General features: G+C 47.8%; 1 protein-coding gene across 5 annotated transcripts in view; it reads right to left on the reverse strand.

Annotated features, from left to right (window-relative positions):
- ACACA (acetyl-CoA carboxylase alpha) overlaps positions 1 to 5,046 on the reverse strand; it is a 240,643-nt gene extending 235,597 nt beyond the window's left edge. For 2 of the 5 annotated variants that reach the window (XM_055400493.2, XM_055400510.2), the window contains exon 1: positions 4,912 to 5,046. The gene's annotated coding sequence lies outside the window, so the exon portion shown is untranslated. Of the gene's footprint in view, positions 1 to 689; positions 865 to 4,911 lie in introns of those variants that run through there. The other 3 variants (XM_055400527.2, XM_055400521.2, XM_055400502.2) reach the window with 3 other exon arrangements.
- Between the last annotated feature and the right edge of the window lie 5,022 nt (positions 5,047 to 10,068).

Raw genomic sequence — 10,068 nt, forward strand, 5'->3', positions numbered from 1 at the left:
CCTCCGACAGCTTCCCGTGATCAGTACCATAAACGTCAGGGAGAGAGTAAGAGCAGGCATGTACCTTTTACTACGTCCCTTACAGAAAATACTTCCTAAAACTCTGGTAGCAGAAACTGGCAAGGGACACCTCGCCCGGCCCCTGGCTCCCACCACGATACAAAGACAGCGAAAGCAGAAACCGGCCCGGGGTCTCTGCACCCCACAACCTCTCTGTCTCTGCAAGAGAGGAGCAGACTTTCGGGGCAACTGGACCCAGCCCTCAACAGCCCCCTCCCAACGTGGATCGCCTTCCTCTCCGCAGCGCAGGGTCGCACTGGAGACTGGGGTCTGGAAGGGATCAGACCACGCCGGGGCTGGCGCGGGAGGATGGGGGGCGCGCTCCAGGCAGACACACCAGCCCCTTCCTAGAGGCCCTGGGCTGTCCGCCTCCCGGTTCCGGGGTCTGAGCTCCGACGCCCGGAGACCCCCACCCCAGGTCCCTCCACGTCTCCCCCAGAGGGAAACGCGAAGCCCCAGAAGAACTGCGGGGAGAGCCGGGCTGCCAAGCACCGGGTCCGGGCGGGATGGAGCCCCGGCCGCGTGCGGCGGAAGATGGGAGGCGGCCCTTCGCAGCCGCCGCCCCTCCCCGGGCCCCGGCCTCTCCCGGTCCCGAATCGCAGGCTGCGGGGCGGCCTTCCCCTCCTCACCTCAAGGCGGCGGCGGCGGCCCGCGGTCCGGCGGTCCCGGACCCCTGCGCGGAGGCGGCGCTGGGCGGGAGGAGACGCCGGTAGGTCCGGCTATGGCTGACCGGCGCGCAGCACCAGGCCGGCCAGGCACACGGGGCGGGGCGGGGCTTCAGGGCTCTGGCCCCGCCCCGCCCCGCCCCCGCTCCCACCTCAGCCGGCGAGCCCCATGAGGTGACTACGTCCGGGGTTACTCGAGGCCGTTCACCTCCGACCCCGCTCCCCGCGGCGGCGCGGTCTGGCCCGCCACGCAGAGAGGCGCGGGCCCCGAGGGCCCGGCGACAGCCAATGGGAGGACGGCGCGGGGCGGGGCGACGTGAGGCGATACGGATGGTCCGAGCGCCGCTCTGCCATTCGGGGCCCAGCGGCTAGAGGGCGGGCGGGTCCGCGGTGGCCCCCGGCCCTTTCTCCGGAGGCGGTGCCGAGCCGGCGGCCCGGCCGGCTCCCCCTCCCGGCGCACCCGGGAATTGGGGAATGGCGCCGGGGGCCATCCGGCTCGGGGCGCGGGAAGGGAGCCCTGGATCGAGCGGGACTGAGCGAGGCGGGCGGTGCGCAGGCCGCGTGAGGACCTTACCCCGTGCAATCCCCGTGCCCGACGCGGAGGGTATCGCATTCATGAACTGCCCGGGATCACACAGGCCGGTTTCCAAGTTAGTGCTGGCAAACCAAGCCCTGTTCTGAGACAACATAACCGGCCTCGCTGGGTGGCCCGCCCCAAAGGAGTCTGAGGTGCTGAATCCTGAAGCACTTGAGGGGAAGCCTAGATGAAGGAAGCTCAGTAAGAAGGGCAGAGTGCCAATGGACAGGCTTCTGCGCCTGTCCCGAGCCTGGGACAGCAACCAACTCCCGGCTTCTTGGAAAGGAGCGTGCCTCCCCATTTCCACGGTGGTTACACAAGGTCTTTGAGAGGAAGGCAGCCTGTTTCTCTAGTTTTGCCAGTTATTTTATAGCAAGACAGTCGTGATTCTGTGTTGAAAATTAACAGTAACTGGAAAAATCCAAACATATAATAAAACTATAGAGCAGGAGAGCAAGAAAATTAGAGAAAATTGAACTTGAAACAGTGAGTTTAACTCTTTCCAATCCTGCCCAGGGTACTTTTCTGAACTTCTAACAAGCTTGTGCTAAAGGCCAAGAGTGGTACAGAGGATGACAGTTTTGTGGGAAGAAGTCCTGAGCCAGGGAGCAAAGAGTGAACAGGGTAGAAATACACAACCTCAGGTCAGAAGTTCTTGGAGGGAAGCAGAAGCAGGAAGATAGGAAGGTTGGTCAACAGGAAAGAGTATTCTAGAAGCCCTCATCATACCTTTAGGTGGTGACTTCTCCAAGAGTTTACCAACCTACTTGAAGAGAATAGAGACTGGAAACACATTCAGAAGGAAAATGTGAACTTTATATAGAGCAGTCACCCAAGTTTCACAATAACTGTCGTTAGATGCACCTGTCAGTTGAACAGAGAGGAGAATCAGAATATAAAGATAACTGAGCATGGCCTCACTGTTTAACAGGATGTTTGACTTGATTGACTGGGAAAAAAGCCTGGAAAGAGAAAACTTTGTCTCTTCCCTATGAAGCCGCCATGAAGGAAGTGACTTTACAAAGAACTAAAAATCTTGAGGTTATTTGTCTTATTTTTCATCTACCTTTCCTAGTTCCTACTACTTATAATAGATTCTTTCTTAGTGATGTTGCTGTTTATCAGCCTTAGGAATACTGCAGAACCAGGGGATTGTGCTCAGAAACTGTCCTTATGTGAACCTTCAGCAAGCCCTTACATGTCTTGCTTTTGACCTCATTGAACATTTGAAGTAACTCAGCTCTGTAAAGTACTAGCCAAGGAGAGGCCTAATGAATGAGCTACCATGAAAGAAAATGAAGGATGAGTTAAGATACATCAAGACTATTTACATAGAATATAGTAATCTAATTATTATCATCAAGTGACAGTTGGACCAAGAGTGGGCAGAGAGCTGAGTCTTTAAGACAGTTCACCTGGAATTTCAACTCCGAAGTGTTGTTTTGTTTGGTGCATGCCACAACCTGTCCATCTCCACTATAGGCTCTTTAGTGCTGTTCCATGGGTACTTGTCACACAAGCTTATGTCTGTAAGAAGTGGTGGAGGAGAGTTAGAGGGTGGAGGGAACTTACTATACAAGACTAACAGGTGTAAGAGAAGAGAGAGAGTGGCACATTTCTAAGTGCCATAATGGCTGTAACAGACAGAACTGTGATCTAAATTTATATGTCAAAGTCTCAATCCTCAGCACCTCAGAATTTGAGTATAGTTGGAGATTGGCTCTTTAAAGAGGAAACTGAAATGAAATGAAGTCATTAGGTGGGCCCTAATTCCAAATGACTGGGGGCCTTACAGAAAGAGGAGATTAGGACACAGACACACAATGAGGGAAGACCATCTGTGAATCACAATTGATGAAGCCTTTACCAGATGTGGCTGTTTTGCTGGAGAAGATGGTCAACTGCAAGCCAAAGAGAGAAGCCTAAGAAGAAACCAACTCTGCTGACATTTTAATCTTGGACTTACAGCCTCTAGAACTGTGAAGAAATAAACTTCTATTGTTTAAGTCACCCAGTCTGTGATACTGTTATCATTGAAGCCCTAAAAAAACTAATACAAGTTTCCAAATACCAAATGGCTTCCTGGTTTTTTAAGAAGGTTAGATTAAGGTATCAGCGATTTCCCCCTGAGCATTCCAACCTTAAAGACGGTCTGTCACCCTACTATGGGGGAAATAAGAAAAGCCTGAGGGCATACCTGTCTTTAAGATATCCCAATCTAGTTGGGAAGACAAAACTAAACACCAAAACAGAGTGTCTAGATCTTGTTCTTTAATTGATAACTGTGTTTAAGCTTTAGAAGAGCCTTACACAAAAGAGGATAAATTCTCAAAACTACAGTCCAGAAATACACAAGCAGTATGTGTGTCACTGTCCAGGACATTTTGGCACTTAATTGTCGATTCTACTTCAGTTTGCAGGAGTGTTTCTCAAAGTATGTTCCACTGACCACCTGAAACAGAATCAGTCAGTGCGTGTTAAAAATACGGCTTACCAGCCCCACTTCAGACTCTTTTCTTAAGCAGTAATTATTCACCCTGGAGTTAAAGAACAATAGTTTAGGATTTATCATTATTGTTCCCTCTTTGTTGTCAGTGTCTCCAACGAAGAACAACATGTCCTACACCTGCACAAACTAGACAGAAAAGCCTGGCAGTTCAGGCCAAAGTTGAACCAAGGTAGGAAAAAATGTGCCTGAATAGAAAATGGACCCATAGGACTTCCCTGGTGGTCCATTGGTTAAGAATCTGCCTGCCAATGCAGGGGATGCAGGTTCAGTTTTGGTCCAGGAAGATCCCACATGCTGCAGAGCAACTAAGCCCATGCACCCCAACTACTGAGCCCACAAGCCCCACTGCAATGAGAAGCCCATGCACTGCAACGAAGAATAGCTCCCCACTCAGTGCAACTAGAGAAAGTCCACGCGCAGCAACCAAGAGCCAGCACAGCCAAAAGTAAAAATAAAATATTTATCATTTTTAAAAAAGCAAATGGACCCTCAAAAAGCACCCTGTCCTGGTGGCTGTCTGGCCACAGTTCCAAATTCCTTAAATGGCAAAGTCAGTGATACACCTTTCGGACAGTATTCTTGCCTGGGAAATCCCACGGACAGAGGAGCCTGGCAGGCTGCAGTCCACAGCGTCGCATAAGAGTCAGACACAACTTAGCAACTAAACAAGAGCACAATATAGGGGATATGATACGATGTTATTTCCCACTGACCCCCAATACGCTAATCTGGCTTCCATCTCTTGCCGTGCTTATCTTTACTTTTGCTTATGCTGGCAAACTTCTGCTGCCTCTTTCCTAATTTTCTGAATTTTTCTATAGTCTGTGGGAGTCCCATTTTCTCAAAGAAGATCTCTTTTATTTCTCCAGCTCCTACTGATTATCCTTCCTTTGAATTCTACTAGCAATCTGGTCACCACCATATGGTTCAGCATTTACTGGGCTGAAAATTTTTTGTGGGTATGTTGGTTTCAGCTCTCCAGCTAAATTTTAATCATCTTAAAAGCAGAGAGCATTTCTTACACTTTGGTACTGCCCTCGATAGCTAGGTAGAGATATTCATACAGCTTCACTGACTGAAAATAAAGGCTGGCTCTGTACCTCAGAGACCTCTCTGCTTCCAACGTCTGCTTGTCCGTCTTCAAGTCGCGTCTGGGAGGCAAAAACCTCCAGAAGGATACTTCACAGATGGACAGACTTCAAGAAAGTCACTGCCTTGACCAGAACTGAGGCTCTAGTCGAAAGATAAAGAGAAAAAAGAAGACAAGAAGACCTGATCAGAACACCGTGTTCTTCTACTCTGGTCAGCCTCGCAGGTTTGTCCAGGATTAAGAGCCTGAGGGAACTTCACACCAAAAGGTCAGAAACTGTCCACAGAAAGGCTGCTTTATAAGTCTGGTCCTGATGATGAAAGGCAAGATTACACAATGAGAAAGACAGCGTTCGCCACAGAGGCTCTGCACGATGTTTTCACATGGACCACTTGAGCTTTCACAAGGCATTTCAGCTTCTCCTCCCTCCTTATTATCCAATCGCAGACACTGCCAAGGTCTAGCTGTCCTATCTATAATTGGCAGTCACCAAAACTTGGCTGCCTCTTGCATGACACCTCCAGTATCTTTTCCTTTGGCTCTGCTGGGTCTTCCTTGCAGTGTGTGGGCTTTCTCTAGTTGTGGCACAAGGGCTTAGTAGTCCTGGAGCATGTGGAATCCTAGTTCCCTGACCAGGAATCATTCAAACCTGTGTCCCCTGCATTGGAAGGCGGATTCTGAACCACTGGACCTCCAGGGAAGTCCCCAGTATCATTTTTTTTTAAACCCTTTCTAAGTCATATACACTTCATTACTAAATACCGAGAGAAATTTTAAGTGGACCTTTATCTGAAGGCAGGGAGGCTAACCTGTTTACCTCTTGCCTGTTCTTGGGATTCTGACATTTCACAGTGATCAGCTTTAGACCTTCTCATCTCCGACCTCACTCTCCTGCAACCCTATGAGAACGCTCCCAGAGAGCTTACTCCCTGTTCCTGCCTCACCGTCTCTTCAGCTTCTCCAGCATCTCCATCTCTCCTGAGTCTGACTCAGCTTTCTCCTGATACATGTTTAGACCTCACCTGTCTCTCCCAAATAAATACCCTCACTCCCTACCACTACGATTATATGTGCGTGCATACTAAGTCACCTCAGTTCAGTTCAGTCGCTCAGTCGTGTCCAACTCTTTGTGACCCCACGAATCACAGCACGCCAGGCCAGTCATGTCCAATTCTATGTGACCCCATGGACTAACCTGCCAGGCTCCTCTGTCCATGGGATTCTCCAAGCAAGAATACTGGAGTGGGTTGCCATGCCCTCCTCCAGGGGATCTTCCCAACCCAGGGATTGAACCTGCATCTCTTAGGTCTCCTGCATAGGTGTGTGGGTTCTTAACCACTAGCACCACCTGGGAAGCCCCTACTATTATGTATGAAACACAATAAATAATAAAACACAACATTAATAATTTTTGAAGAGCCTTTACTTTCAAGGAAAACTGAACCATCACTCAACTTCCTTTCATCCTTTTCATCCCTTCAGTCTTCTTTAAAATAATTTTAAAAATTTTCTTTATTTTTGAATGTGCTAGGTCTTTGTTGCTTTTCTTTAGATGTGGTGTGCGATCTTCTTATTGCGGTGGCTTCTCTTGATGGGCTCTAGGGCATTTGGTCTGTAGTTGCGGCACGTGGGTTCAGTTGTTCTGCCGCATGTGGGATCCTCCCAGACCAGGGATTGAACCCATGTCTACTGCACTGGCAGGTGGATTCTTTACCACTGAGCCACCAGGGAAGTCGCATCCCTTCAGTCTTAAAGTTTCTCTCTCTTATAACTTGGAATAGAAGATTTCAGTGTCCCTGTCTTTTTAAATCTCACCTCTAGTTAACATACTAGACCAGCAGGTAGAAAGCAATCTCCACAAGTCTTGTTTATCAGTGGACCTGCTTCACTGATGTGCCCAAATTTCTTAATGAAAATGAAAGGAAAGAAGTGGAAACAAAAAATGAATGAAAATAAAATGTAATTTAAATCAATGAATGAGATGGTCATATCAATTGACTAATATAGTTCTGGGGGTGAACACAGGCAAGCAGTCCTGAGAAGTACTGGTTCTTGGTATTGGCGATCTTAGCCAACAGAGAAGGAGGGACGCTGCCTTCCCTGTGTTCTGCACTGTAAAGAGCTGAGCTCTTTAATCAGGTAAACCAGGCTTTACATCCTGACTCCATCACTTAATTAGCTCCGTGACCTAGAGCAAATGACCCCCTTTCTGGGCCTCAGTTTCCTTGTCTATAAACCTGAGATAGAACACCTACCTTGTAAGGTTGTGATTTGGATTAAATACCATAGCCAAAATGTAAAGTTTCTAACACAAAACTTGGAGGCAGGCTAAAACTATTACTTCCCCCTTTCTCACCATTCCCCTCTCCATGTCCCACTAATGTTCAGTACAAGAACAAAATATCCTGTGGATGCTCAGTTGGATTCAGGAATGATTATGGTATTAAGTTAGCTATCCAACCCCAGCCCAGGGCCAATATTCCCAGAGAAACAGAGCATGTGATCAGAGATCTGGGGTTACATCTGAACCTTTTACCCATACTTGGAGGGAGCAAGTAAACAGGAGAAGTAGCTCTGGCCTGAGCTTCTGAGAACGAACTAAAAGGCTGACAATGTGAGCGTTCGCCAGGCCCTGCTCAGTCCCGTGGTTGCACCACACTAAAAAGGCAATTTGGCCCCCGTGGGACAAAAGGAACTTTCATATACTGTCAGTGGGAGTGTAAACGGGGACGACCTCTTAGAAAACAGTTTGGCGTTAGTTAGTGAAGCTGACCATATCCTGCATGTGCTATAACCCAGCTTCCAGTTACGGATTTATACTCTGGAGAAACTTTCAAATGTGTCCCAGGAACATTTTCTCTTCTGGTCCCAAACTGGAAACAACCCAACATCTCTCAGCAGTAGAATGGATAAATAAGCTATGGTGCAATCCAAAGAAGAGGGGGTGTGTGTTACATGTGGCTGATTCACTTTGCTATACTGCAGAAGCGAATACAACATTGCAAAGCAACTATATACGCCAATAAAAATTTCAAAAATAAATTATGATACCTTCATACAGTAAAATATTATAAAGCAATGAGAATGAACAAACTACTGCAACAAGAAACAATATGGAAGAATTTCACACACATAATGTTGAGCGAAAAAAAACCAGACACAAAAGAGTGTGTTTCTTCACAAATAGGCAAAATTCATTTGTGATGGTAAAAATCTGAATCATGGTTACTCCTGATGGTGGGTAGTGACTGGGAGAAAACACAAAGAGGAGTGGATTTACTTTGTGTTGCTGCTACTGCTGCTGCTGCTGTTGCTGTTAAGTCACTTCAGTCGTGTCCGACTCTGTATGACCCCATAGACGGCAGCCCACCAGGCTCCGCCGTCCCTGGGATTCTCCAGGCAAGAACACTGAAGTGGGTTGCCATTTCCTTCTCCAATGTGTGAAAGTGAAAGTGAAATCGCTCAGTTGTGTCCGACCCTTAGCGACCCCACGGACTGCAGCCTACCAGGCTCCTCCATCCATGGGATTTTCTAGGCAAGAGTACTGGAGTGGCTTGCCATTGCCTTCTCTGTCACTTTGTGTTATATGTAATAAAAAGTTTACTTTAAATTACATAGGGTGTGATCTACCCATTTACATCAGTACAACAGCAGGGAAAAAGTACAAGAGCCCTAAAAAGTAATTTCAGTGATACATATATAGATAGTTCACTATTTGTAAAAAAAATGTCTGGGAAACTAATGATTGGGAGAAGGGAAAGGAGTGTGACCAGAGGGATAGACATATGAAGAGCTTCTCAGCTACTGTGAAAGTGAAAGTAATAGCCACTCAGTCCTGTCCGACTATTCTGCAACCCTGTGTGGACTGTAGCCCGCCAGGCTCCTTTGTCCACAGATTTCTCCAGGCAAGAAACTGGAGTGGGTTGCCACTCTCTTCTCCAGGGGATCTTCCTGACCCAGGGAATGAACTGGGACTCCTGCGCTGCAGGCAGACGCTTTACTGTCTGAGCCACCAGGGAAGCTACAGGCACTGTTCAGTTTCTTACCCTGGGTGATGGTTACATATGCTTATATCACTATTACTAAAAATACGCTTGTGTTGGGATTTCTCTGGTATTCCAGTGGCTAATGCACACCCAATGCAGGACTCCTGGGTTCAATCCCTGGTCAGGGAACTACACCCCACATTCCACAACTGAAGACCCCAAGGGCAGCAAACAAGACCTACGATTCAAATAAATAAATAATAAATACTTTAAAAAATATGCCTATGTTCTATATACTCTTCTATAGGCATGCTATATTCCACAATAAAAGAATTTAACATAAACCCAAACAAAAAATACACACCCTTAAAAGACAGAGTAGCAGAATATAGCGCTGAGATCATTTTCAAGCTGGAAGAGCCCTTTGAAAACATCTTGTCCAACCGTCTCATTCGAGAAACTGAAGCAGAAGTCAGAAAAGCTCAGTGTCTTACTCGAAGTGACGCAGCCGATTACAGAGCCTAACTCGGAACCTAGGTGAGCCTCCTGTTTTCTGGTCAAGTGCTCCAGAGAGCCATCCAGACTCACCCCGTCAGCTTTAGTTTCCTACTGTCTTCAGAGTCACATCGCTCATCTTCACACTCCATGAACCTCACTGTCTTACAGCTTGTGGTGGGGGAATGAGATCAGGAGAGAGATCGCCCCCTCTACAGATACTGCAAACATTTAGAAAGGGGAAAAAAAAATCTAGTAGTATAGAAACAGTTCTGGGTCTACTTTTCCACTACTGGATATTCTGACTCATTAATGAAGCTCTCCAGAGTCTCTGTACCTCCAACCTGCCGGTTGACTTCTGGGGAGGGTCTGAGAGTCAATAAAAAAAAACTCTTCTGGGGAGTTCCCTGGTCCGGTGGTTAGAGCTCCTCACCTCTAACCACTGTAGGGGGAGTTCCGTGTAGGTCTCCTTGCCTCCACTGTAGGGGGCACGGGTGCAGTCCCTGGTCGGGGAACTCGGATCCCACGTGCTTCACAGCATGGCCAAAAAAGGAAAAGAAAAGAACACTCTTCTTCTCTTTGTCCCAGCTTGCTGTTGTTCAGTCGATAAGTCATGTCCAACTCTTTGTGACCTCATGGACTGCAGCACGCCAGGCTCCTCTGTCCTCCACAACCTCCCGGAGTTT

Source organism: Moschus berezovskii, chromosome 20, assembly GCF_049115385.1.
Source record: "Moschus berezovskii isolate FMDL1 chromosome 20, NW_MosBer_1.0, whole genome shotgun sequence".
Taxonomy (NCBI): domain Eukaryota; kingdom Metazoa; phylum Chordata; class Mammalia; order Artiodactyla; family Moschidae; genus Moschus; species Moschus berezovskii.